The 9,452-nt window shown below is 37.5% G+C and overlaps 1 long non-coding RNA gene across 2 annotated transcripts in view; it reads right to left on the reverse strand.

Annotated features, from left to right (window-relative positions):
* The window catches only part of LOC106878704 (uncharacterized), a 10,392-nt gene extending 2,467 nt beyond the window's left edge, over positions 1-7,925 (reverse strand). Inside the window, exons 1-2 of one of the 2 annotated variants that reach the window (XR_008266685.1) lie at positions 4,657-5,013; positions 2,114-3,338 (exon numbers count right to left, since the gene is read on the reverse strand). This is a non-coding gene — a long non-coding RNA (uncharacterized LOC106878704). Of the gene's footprint in view, positions 1-2,113 lie in introns of both variants that reach the window. The other variant, XR_001410534.2, reaches the window with a different exon arrangement.
* Positions 7,926-9,452: the final 1,527 nt, after the last annotated feature.

The following is a 9,452-nucleotide window of genomic DNA, read 5'->3' on the forward strand; positions in this document are numbered from 1 at the left end:
ATTAACCCCATCTCCACTACCATCCCCTCAGAATTTGGAACTTTTTGGAAATTTTTTTCCCTATGTTTTAGATGACGGAGATTCCGAATATGCCCCAAAATTTCATACATAACATCGTAAAAAATAATTTTAAAGGGATTTTGATTAAAAAAAAAAACATTAAAACGGGATCATCCCATCTTTTTAAGAAACCTAGAATTACATTATCCAATGTCCTAAGTGGATGGGATATGGTTTGAGGGAGGCCGAGCTGCTATTTCTAATTACGCAGAGATTTCTTTTTGATTTCCTTTCAAAACCACGAAGAATATTTGTCTCGATCGTTTAATATATTTTGTTCGCTGTGTTACATAATTTTCAAAAATAAACTATTTTAATGGGTTTTATGTTTAATACACAAAAGGGGGAGGCAATAAACGGACCTCTACAGAGAATCTCCACATCGTCTTGGAACACCAACCAAAACTAAATATATATAAATAGTGGACATGAATTGTAAAAAGAAAGGGTGTCGAAGAGTTTATCTAATACCCGTGCTGCAGCTTGGGCTCGTCTGTTACGTGACAAAAGACGGAAGAGGAGAAGTAAGGGTGTTTCCAGACAAACGGGAAGATGTCAACACACATGTGCAGATCAGCGTGTCACTCAAGTATTCGGCTGTGTCAACGAGGGAGCCATGACGTAGACACTCAATATGCTGGAAATAGTAGCTAGATCTTTCTCAAATAATGCCCCAATATTAAAGAAATTTTTGTTTTTTAAATGAAGGAAGGACATAATGGAGAATGAAGATAAAAAGCAGTTCATCTCTACCCCGAAGACGGGATGGTCATGGCTGGAATGCACATCTGTGTGCTCCATCAGGATTTATCTGGAGCTAAAGAACAACATGAAATGTTTTGGTTATTGCCAGACAATGTAATAGGCTTAGATCTCGCTCAGATCATGGCACACCGAGTGAGAGAAGAGACGGACTGAGAAGACGAGGCTGAAACCGCCACAGAATCTATATCCGAGATACAGAAACACACATTGAAATAGACAAGAATAATATTTATACACACACACACACACACACACACACATAGATCTACATACATAACAAAATATAGTATTATTATTATATATATATATATAACATGGAGACAAACGGTGCTAAGCATTAAATTTGTGGAAACAATGTCAGACAAAGCAGTTCCTTATGAGAAACAGTAATTATATGGAGCAGGGGGGGGGGAGAAAAAGTAACAAGACAGCCTCAACAAAAGAAATTAAAGCAAAAATATTTTTAATTATGTTAAATAAATAAAAAGAAAACAGCAAAAGAACATTTAACAAATATTATTATATACAAATGCATAACAATTACATATTAATTATATATTACATCCTACATATATAACAATTATATATTAATTATATATTATATGAATATAGAGGTGAATAAGATAATTTTATGAGGTCGTAGGGAATATATATGTTTGTATGTGTGTGTTGATGCATTGTAGAGATGTTTGGGTTTTGTTTTTATTGTTAAGAGACTTCTCTTGAAAGAAATCGAGAGAATATATTTAAGGAAGTCGGCGATTTTCTCTGTTGGGGTCTTTCTGTTTTTGTTCTTCTTCTTCTTAATATATGTATGTGTGTTAGTGGTTATCCATATTGTTTGGTGAGGGGCAGTTGCGAAATTGCTAGCAAAAATTTGGTTTGCGGAAAAGCGAGACGGGGAAGAGAGAAAGCAAGGCAAATAAATAAGAAGAAGAAGAAGGCCAAGTTGGAATTAATATATCTGTGTTGTGTTAGGTTGAAAAGCGACGATGGCGACTGCTACTACGGCCATCATCATAGCGGAGACGACGACCAAAAACCAATGTTAAATACTAGAATAGATACACACCATTCACTCACACTCACTCACATCGATAGAGCAGTCATCATCGTTGTTGTCGTCGTCGTCATCATCGTCTTCTTCTTCCTCCTCCCGTGGCGAAATGATCGGGCGACACCAGACAGACGTATATATGTATGTGTCTATATGTATGTATATATATATATATGTGGCAGATATATATATGTATATATATATAGTAAGAGAGAGAGAAGTGACACTTACTGGCTAGTTGGCTGGTTGGTTGGCCTACTAAAAACAACAGTTCACTACTACTACTAATACAGTATAAAAATAATAATAACAACAAACAACCTTCCACTGCTACCAGCTAACAACTACCGCCATTGCTCTCGGTTTTCTACGCGATCTTCAATGGATGAGCACCTGTCTAACAATTACACACCCTCCTCCTCCTTCTTCTTCTTTCTTCTTCTTTACTCCTCCTCTCTCCTTCTCTCCTATACTTCCCTCGGTCTGGCCGGGGTTTTTTTTGTTCTACTTTTATATTTTTTACTTTTTTTCTTTTTTCTCACCCTTTATTCCTCTTACTCTATTGCTCTCGCCCCTTTACTCAATTTTGCCACCCTTTCTCTTTTTCTCTTATTCGCCTCCTGCTACTTCACTTACTCTCAACTTTGCTACCTTTCCCCTTTCTCATCCCCTTATTTCTCTTACTCTATTACTCCTTTCGCTGTCCCACTCTGTCGATTTTTCTACCCTTTCTCTTTCTCACCCGGTTATTTCTCCTCCTACTCCCTTACTCACTACAATTTTGCTCTCCCCCCTTATTCTTCATACTATTTTACTCCTCCTGCTACCTCACTCGGCCTCCATTTTTTTTATACCTTTTCTTTTTCTCATACTTTATTGCTCCTACCGCTGCCTCACTCCGTTTATTTCGCCACTCTTTCTCTTTCTTACCCGATTATCTCTCCTACTCTATTGCTCCTCCTGCCACCTTACTCGGTCTCATTTTTGTTACCCTCTCTTTTTCACTCCTTTATTCTTCTATTCTTTCTCTCCTCCCACCTCTATCCTATCTTTCTCTTCCTTATTTTTCTACACTCTTCCTCTTCCTCTTTCTATTTTCTACTCTCTTATTCTTTCCATCCTCTTACTCTTACTCACCTTCGCGTTTATCTTTCTTTCTTTCTCTTTTTACCTCACTATCAGTCTGACCCTTTCTTTCTCGTGTATTCTCCCTCATTCTATATTTCTCTCTCTTCCTGGTTTTTCAATGTTTTTTCTTTTTATCGTACTTCTTACCTACTTTTTCCTTCTTTTTAATAACAATCAATAATTTTTGTGTCATTCTCCTTTCGAACACTTTTATTTTATTAACCTCCGTTAAACGTTCAAAGTTCCCATTTAAATGAAATATTATTAACATTCTTTCTCATTTTGCTCTCATTTTCTCTTTGTTGTAATTAAGTTAAATTATTTTCATCTGAAAAGAATGGGGGAAAAAAATAATAAATAAACGGAAAAGAAAATATGGGAAATAAAAATCTAACAATAAAAATGGGAATTTAAACTTATTAAAATTAGTAAATAAATCGTGACACAATTTGTACAATTAATATAGTTGATAATTATAAATTCATGGAGGTTATGGAAACTATGTGAAGATACATTATATAAATATTATTTTTTTTAAAGTCGCGAATTTCAGCTGGATACGATAGATGAGTCATGCAGATTGAAGGAATGCAGTAAATTTCTGTTTAGAATTAATTTTTATATATCTTCATTTAATTTATTCATTACTACTTTTAACCAAACTTGAATAACTGCGATTGTTTAAAAAAGCGAACTAATAACAACAACGTCATGTTTTTATTTAAGTCGGCTACAAAGGTCGTGTCTGTGTGTAAAAGGGGACGGCAAACTTCAATACCCTTCTTCGCTACCTTCCTTCCTGAATCGATGTTGTTTAAAATTAGAGAAATGTCAAAGCAGAAATAATACATATTATTATTATTATTATTATTATCTTTTTTGTCTAATTTCATGGACAAGTACAAGTCGGATTCGATCGCAAGACTTTAAACTATCGGACAAAAGACAGACAAGATAAAAACAAAAACAAAAACAGACAACAGTCCATGCTATTTCTTCTTATCGTTCATTTGTCCTGCCCTTGAATTCTGAATTACAAGTGAGGGAGGGCTATGATGATCTTGGACGAAGCCGACAGCTAAAATTTAATATATTAATTTACGAACCAACTGGGGAGCCTCTACGCGGTTGCTCGATCTGTTAGAAATAGTAGTCAAATATCCCTCAAATCACATCCTATCGTCCTAAAAAGAATATAACAAAAGGAAAGAGAGATTGAATTCACAAAAGGACGGGATGTCCACGCCATGGGTTTGTCTTTCATTATGGAACTTCGCTGTAATCAGAGCGGATTAGGGGCCTAAAAACACAACATGATTCTCGCTGTCTAAAACTCGATGTTCGGAATTCTTCGGAAATGAGTAAAACGCATAGCAGACGGCTGACTTATATAATGGCTTCTAATTTAGGAACAATGCCAGCAAATTTGGAGGTGGTGGGTGAGTCGATTACATCGACCCAGTACATAACTGGTACTTTATTTTATTGACCCCTTTGAGATGAAAGGCAAAGGTGATCTCGGTGTGATTTGAAACCAAAACGTAAAGGGGCAGAAAAAAAAATACTATCTAAGCGTCTTGTTCGACACTAGCGATTGTGTCAGTTCGCCGTCCGGATTGTAATTAAGGATTATAATTTATAATTACCTACACTAATCCTTTTTTATGTTTTCAATAGGAGCCAACGAAGCAGCCTCTGGCAGACTGTGGTTCAACCTGCTAGAAGTAGTAGCCAGATCTCCCTCAAGTTACACTCTGTCGTCTGGAATGCGGAATGGGAAATATCGGAGGAATATAGTCCTGTTGTTCGTAGTTATTTATAGGTGAACCAGGTGGTCACGGTTGGAATATCTTTGATCACTGGTCTACTAGGTTAGCGCTGACCTAAATCTAAACAATGGCAACATATTTGAACTTGTTCTGTAAAAGAAAAATCTTTATGATTCAAAAGAGCACGTTGTGTGTGTGTGTGTGTGTACCTTTTATCTTTTACCCGTTTCAGTCATTAGACTGCGGCCATGCTGGGGCACCACCTATAAAGGTTTAGTCCGGCAAGTAGACTCAGTACTTATTTTTTAAGTGTAGTACTTTATCACTCTCTTTTGCTGAATCGCTAAGCTACGGGGACGTAAACAAAGCAACACCGGGGCGACAGACACAAAGAAATACGCCCGTGCGCACACACACACGTCCACGCAGTTTCCGTCTTCCAGATTCACTCACAAGCCATTGGTCAGTCCAGGCTGTAGTAGAAGGCACTTTCCCAAAGCGCTGTGCAAAATAATAATAATAATAATAATAATAATAATAATAATAATATATTGGCTCTCATGGCTTCTGATCTGAACTGATTGGAAGTGATAGGTACATGTTTTGTTTTGATGGTGGTGCTTTCTTTTATTGGCCACTAGGGCCCAAAACATGGAGGACAATATCAAAGGACGAGATGCAACACACAAAAAACAGGTGGTTTACATTGATCAAAGGATTATAACATAGGATATATGAATAGAAGCTAGAGAAATAATAAATGAATAAATACATATATAGATAAACACACAAACAAACAAATAAATAGAATCCCCCAATAGTGGGGCAGTCCACTTTCGCTGCCATCCCCAAGGCATGGGAAGTGTCAGCTTCCAGTTTCTTTCTTCCTATTTAGAAAAGCAAACTCAGAGTTGATCCGTTCAGTGTCACCAGTCTTGCCACTCTCGTCCACCTTTTAATAAACACACCAGAAGGCAGCACTTCCCTCTCTACCCTCACCGTCCTCTTCAAATGATATTTGAAGAAATAGACGAGGGCTTGGTCTCAGACCTCTCAGACGGTCGTTCGCACAATCGCAGTGATTTCGATATTTCTGGAGGTGCGCCAGCCTCAACGCGTGGAGCCACACTAACAAGGATGGCACCCCAAGATCGCCACAGAGTGGATGTTGACAGCCGATGGATTTTCCGACCAGCGGAACCTGATCCATAATAATCGTAAAAGCGAGCGCTCCAGTCTGGTCAGTGTTTTCTTGGGACAAGGTATGACGGCGATGCATGCATTCGCTACTTCGGTCCGGCCTTTCGGAGATAGCTTTCTTTCTGTCCACTTCCGGGTAAACCTGGCCACCCTGATCATGACCTCTTCCAAGTTCATCGAGAGAACAAAGAAAGCAATAAGTTTATCTGTGTTGAACTAAATTTCACCGAAGATGTTGAGGAAAAGAAGAGGGCTTCTCGAAGTTCAACGGAGTATGACAGTTGACTCCCGAAAACTTCTAAGGACAAATGCCGAGAACAAACGAAAGAAACTGTAGCAAGTCAGGAAGGCTATTTTTGTTATCGCATTGTGTTATAGTTGCTAGAAATAGCAGCTAAATTTTCTTCAAATCACAAATTGTGTTTCTGTGCTTCACGCTTGTCTGCCCATTTTAAAACTTCGCGAGCCACTAATACACACCACAATGCAATAGAACGCTTCTCGCGTATTGTATTGAAAGCCATTCTATAAATTCCAGCCTCGGACACACCTTCAGACCAAAGAAATCGAACCACTCATCCTCTGTTCTTCCTTGGTGCATATTGCGAGAGGAGCGGCCTTGCTTACTTTGTAATACGAAAATGAAAACTGGAGCGATGTAGGTCAAGCGTCAGTTACGTAACCACGTGAGTTCCACCCTTCAACATGCGAACGTCTGAAGGCAATGCGGACAACTTTGCAGAAAGTTTTGGCGGAAGTGCAAATAATTTTTGACTTCCGCTTGTGTGTGTTTGTGTGTGTGCTTTCTATGACTGGCCATATAATTAACTTCCTATAAATATATTCATAGATTTTGCTTCTTTTTCGGATATATAATCTACGGATAATATATATATATATATGTATGTGTGTGTGTGTGTGTGAGTGAGTGGACAAACGAAAGAAAGGGCTCTCAACACATTTATTGGGAGTTACATGTATTATTCGAAACCGTTTGATTCGGATTCCGTGCTTCTTCAAGCTTCGAAGTCCCAAACAGAGACTGTCTCCTCATACAAGGTTGAGGAGATAGACTCTGTTACGGGCTTCGAAACTAGAAGTAGCACGGAATCCGAATCAAACGGTTTGAATTACACACACACACACACACATACGGCATAATGTATGTATGTGTGTGATCATATCTTTCGTATAGTCGCTAACGAGAAATCTGAAAGAAAAAAAAGGGGATTTTAGTAATAAAATTCTATGCTTTGAGTTAGTCATTCTGAGTCCATCAATAATAGTATAAAATAAATACAAAAGTAAATGGAGAAATAAACAAACAAGCAAATAAATAAATTCCCATCAGTTTCTCGTTCTCCCTTTTAATATTAAATACTCTTTCAAGTAACTCGCCGCAATTACAAGGGAAATAGGCATTCGTATGCTTTAGCAGTGCAAGGGAGGTCACTATGTTATATCTCTCACAAAGTTATACAAAGTAACAACACGACTTATCTTCCCTTTGTTTTAGTTATCGCTTTGGCCAAGATCGATTTTTGTGCAAAGATTTTCCAGTCGTGACAGTTCAGTGTTTTTGATAGGCTACACACTATTTTATCTGACGTGTTCGAAGGTATTAGTAGAATATATCGAATCCTGTACACACTTCTTCAACTTTGATGCATATTTTATCAGTCTGTTTTGCCGAACTGCAAATTGACGGGGACGTAAGCAAATCAACACACACACACACACGCATGATTGGATTCTACCAGATCCATATCAAACAGTCCAACCCATGCCAGCATAGAAAACGGACGTTGAACGATGATGACGCAGGCTTCCGCACTGTTGATGGTTATGATTTGTAAACAGTTTTGAGTAGGAACCGGAAAAAGAAGTATGAACACGCAATGCGCATGTGCCCAGTGAGGAGAAGAATAAAAACGCAGTGTGAAACGATGGCCTGCATGCCATGTCTGACTTCCCTATCACGCAGCTTTGCAGCTGTGAAATTTTCTCGTTTCAACTGTGTTGACTTGCGGAAAGTGTCTCATCCAGGACCAACCTAAATATTACTTGTGCGGTGAAATAAAAGTTCCTATTAAATGTTCGCATGCTGTTGTTGCATCATTCACATGCAGCCTTACCTACAAATCTCATGCGCCCATTCATACATACATACACAGACACTTCTATTCACATATATATATTCGTTTCAAATCTTGAGCATAAGGCTAGTAATTTTTAGGGGGAACGGGGCAATCAATTACATCGACCTCAGTACTAGACTGGTGCATTATTTTATCGACCCCACCCCCACCACTAAAAGGGATGGAATGTAAAAATAATACATCGATTCGTATGTTATACAAATTATCATGTAATTCATCAAAGATTCAAGGGAGATAATAATTATTTTGAATGATGCGAATTATTTCTCTTTTAAAAAAAACTATTTCAAGGGAAACAACTCTTCCTTAAACTTCTGAAAATGAAAGGAAGTTGATTGAAATGTACCTTACGCGTTGATGAATCTGGTTGTTATCGAATAGGTCTTCGCATGGAAGTGTTAGAATTTAGTTTCATACATCGTTATCCAGTCACTAAAACGAAAGAAAAAATAAAAGGATTTTCTTGCTATCAGATTTTGTATATAATGTTCGAAAATTGTTAAGTATATTTGAATGTTCAAGGCAATGGGGAAACCCCCGCAAACCCGTTTTATTGTGCCTGCAGGCTGATATACTCATATGTGCAAAATATAGTAAATTTTTCAATTATGAACTTTATACAATTTTCGTTTACCTATTTGCGACAGAGGTCACGTATCCACTGCGATTTAAAAGGTCAGAAATCGTCTGGTAATTGCCGGAAATTTTGTTTTCACTATGAAACACATATTGCTAGGTTTGTACCACCCCTTGAGACCCAACTACACTCTAGCTGAAAAATAAAGAATACCTCATAAGTAATTCAGTGGCGGCGTTAATGAAGATGTTACGCGTTAATTGAATGTGTTAAATTTATCTTTATTAATGTATATCGAATTATATATAGATATAGACAAGATTTAAGAGTTAGAACTTGTGATTCGTCCGCGGACCTTTATCTTAGGAAATTTTTACCTCTGCTGTTATTATGTAACATGCTTCACGATTTTAGTATACATAGCTTATTAGTATTTCCTCCCAAGTTCTATATACTCTGGGAACGCATTAAAGCCCTTTTCGGAGCTATTTTATTTGAATTCTTATTATCGGGTAACTAATTTCATGTTATTACATAACTGGCTTCACAATTGGGTATTCATAACTTATTGGGAATTCCTAAAAACAAGATCCTGTGTAAGACAGTTCGGCATTCTCTGTAAATGCACAAAAACCGTTTTAAGGGCTACATACTTTGTATTGTTGTTATTGGATTAGCGAAACAATTATGAGAAGAGAACCAAGGGATAAGCTCCGCTTTCCCGGGAATTACTGGGT

This window comes from Octopus bimaculoides, chromosome 24, assembly GCF_001194135.2.
Source record: "Octopus bimaculoides isolate UCB-OBI-ISO-001 chromosome 24, ASM119413v2, whole genome shotgun sequence".
Lineage (NCBI taxonomy): Eukaryota > Metazoa > Mollusca > Cephalopoda > Octopoda > Octopodidae > Octopus > Octopus bimaculoides.